The sequence below is a fragment of the Echinops telfairi genome, unplaced genomic scaffold, assembly GCF_000313985.2.
Source record: "Echinops telfairi isolate 266 unplaced genomic scaffold, ASM31398v2 ScPeMD7_12;HRSCAF=54, whole genome shotgun sequence".
Classification (NCBI taxonomy): Eukaryota; Metazoa; Chordata; class Mammalia; order Afrosoricida; family Tenrecidae; genus Echinops; species Echinops telfairi.
Genome location: NW_022103909.1, coordinates 14,240,721 through 14,243,584, shown reverse-complemented (window position 1 = coordinate 14,243,584; position 2,864 = coordinate 14,240,721). Strand labels below are relative to the sequence as shown.

Sequence of the window (2,864 nt, the reverse complement as noted above, 5' to 3'; positions counted from 1 at the left end):
AAACATGTATATGTATCCATGAATCAAAATTTGGATTCCTTCTTTTTAAACAAGGAAAATTATATGCAGAAAGTGTTAGTTACTTTTCAATCAGAAGGAAGTATTTTCTGGCTTCCTATGAGGAGACAAGAACATTTCAGTTGTGCTTATCTCAAATAGCAGCACCGCCTCAGCACATCCCCCGACCGGAATAGTCAACTTACCTCGTTTCCTGTCTTCCTTCATAAGGAGGCCACACCTTTTGTAGGAGTTAGTGGCACCACTGGAGCAGCAATAAAATCAATTGAGGATTTGGGGAGTTTCACAATGCGTTGCTGTGGTTGGATTCTGGGTTGACAGATTTATTGAAGGAAACAAACAATATAACTTTCAATAAGAACGCTATTCTGAAATAAGTGTGGCTTCACAGAGAAGTTGCAAAGGTGATGTAGAGTTCCCATGGGATGAAGTTTTTATTTCCTCTTGAGGCTACAGCATTTTGAGGGAACTGGGTTTTGTTTTGTTTTATTGTTGTTGTTTTGTTGTTATTGTGTCCCTCTTGGACTCACTTGGACTTCTGCTTCCAAAAGGCTTTCCCTTTCTCAAACGAATGTTAGTGATGCTGGCATTTGGAGAGGAGTCTAGGCAGTAACCGTGACTCTGGATTGGGGAATTTGACTTATTTTTGTCACCATAAAATTCAGTAGGATGGCATCTTTTAGTTCAATTCCTGAAGTTCAATATCTATTCACATATTTTTTTTCTCATTTTCTATTCATTAGGGGCCACTACCAGAGCACCAGAAAATAAGACAGGTAAACATAGAAGAAGCTTATGATTTTAATTTTAATCTTGGACCAAAGAATTATCATGGCTGGGGCATTAGCTCCTGCATTAAACTTGGCTTTGTAAAGGTGCAACTATTGCACTTGGCAGTTCAAGTACAGGTAGGTTAACCTTGTGTGAAGGAAATGTCCTCTTTGAAAATGATGTAACAAAAATGACTTCCATGCTCTACTCACGCTGAGTAGATCTTATACAACTTGTGTTAGACAGGGTTCTCTAGAGAGATAAAACCAAATTCCTGATAATATAATATATTTATTTATAAAGATAATTAGATATATAAGGAGAAATGAACTGTTAAATCATATACAGATAAATATACAATACAAGAAATAAACAGTTAAATTAGAAAGCACGATAAATGGCTTAGTGCAACTCACGTCCGTGAGAGAAAGTTGAGAGACTAGCAGTCCTTCAAGTCTCTGTCTGATGCCAGATCTTCCTCTATTTGTAGAGAGAGCTAGGCTATGTCAGCACAGCAGCCAATCACAAGGCAGGTCACCAACCGCCAGTCCCCAGCTCCCGAGAAGTCTTAAAGGGACCTCAACTTACAGCAACACAGCCCACAGGCTAGGTGTCCCACAGGCAGTGTAGCCTTTAAATTGAGGCACAGAACAAGCAAAGCAGCTGCACGCTGGTCCGATGATCACAGAGCGAGAGACAAGAAAGGCAAGGCTCACCAAGCCATCCATCTCTCTGCCCCTCAGTCAATCCCACCTACGTTTATCAGCCAGGCTGGCACAATAAACTATCTCACAACTCATATATGAAGATACCAGAAAATGAGAAGAGAAGTGATATTTGTCTGAAAATTTTTCTTTTGCTGTTATCATTATAGGTTTCACCGATATACTACCTGAAAATAGTTCAGGCCAAGAAGGTTCTATTTCAGGTAAATATGAAACCAAATGAAAGTTATGTCAGTGTAATAGGCTGCTTATTTACCTCAATATGTTAGACTGAAATGGGTAGTGATTATCCCAATGAAGCTGTCTACCTTTACATGCAAAAGTTTCCTGTGTCCATCTCTTAGGAGCTCCCTAGGGAAAAACCTAGACATAGGGGAACATGGCAAGAAAACAGGAGGAGCAGGAGTAGGGGTGATGATCTAACAATCCTTGTCTTACACCCTTTACATTCCAAAAATGGGGTATATTGAAGAACTTACATATTTATTTCATTTCTGGGTAATATGATGCATGAGAAAACAAAAATAAGTAAGCAGAACCAACATTTCCATCTGTACAATTAGTTTCCGTTTCCTTGATCTTAGGAACCACCACTGCAATGTCTGATAAGCAAACTCCTGGAAGTGAAACAGGTGAGTACAGGAAAGGCCCTGGCCCCACTGATATTTAACCTTAGGGAAGCAAATCACCAAGTCTAGACCACAGTCAATGTATTCACATTGGCTTTGAACTGATCCATAGTTAACTATGGATAAGGCACCTCACTCCAACAAGACAGCCACAGAGAAGGACTTCCGGCTGTGTTAGAGTTCCAGTCTCCTGGCCATGCTTTCTTCCAGGTGGGAGAAGGATTGCTGTTTCGACCTCTGTTTCTTTCTCTTTCCTATTTCAGGCACCACTCAGGTGGTCTCTGGGACAACAGTTGCCACTGGAAGTTCAAACACGGGTAAGTAAATCACCTAGCAGGGAATATAAGGAGCTTCACTTAAAGATGTGCTCTTTCCCCTTTCTATACCCGCTACATATTAATTTTCTAGTAAATCACATTGGTTACAACGAATTCAGGGGGTGAGAGTTCAACTCCATTTGAATAACTCCATGATGAAAAAAAAATTTTAATTCTAGGTGATTAACACTTTATCTTACATGAAATTTTCTTGCCATATTTGTAATGCAATGGAATAATAGAAACCATATATGATGTATCACATAAGGCAAGAAAATTCCTGCTGTGAACCTTTGGGTTCATCATAGAAACTCATCCATTGGTTTTTAACCTAATCCTATTTTAAGGTTAATTAAAAAAAAGAAGAAGAAGAAGAAGACCTAAAGCACAAACAAAACTCATGG

The 2,864-nt window shown here is 39.3% G+C and overlaps 1 long non-coding RNA gene across 1 annotated transcript; it reads left to right on the top strand.

Moving 5' to 3' along the window:
• The first annotated feature begins 1,658 nt into the window (after nucleotides 1-1,658).
• LOC123521365 lies at nucleotides 1,659-2,458 on the top strand. The gene is made up of 3 exons (XR_006679814.1): nucleotides 1,659-1,717; nucleotides 2,099-2,146; nucleotides 2,407-2,458. It is a non-coding gene; the product is annotated as an uncharacterized LOC123521365 (long non-coding RNA).
• The last annotated feature ends 406 nt before the right edge of the window (nucleotides 2,459-2,864 follow it).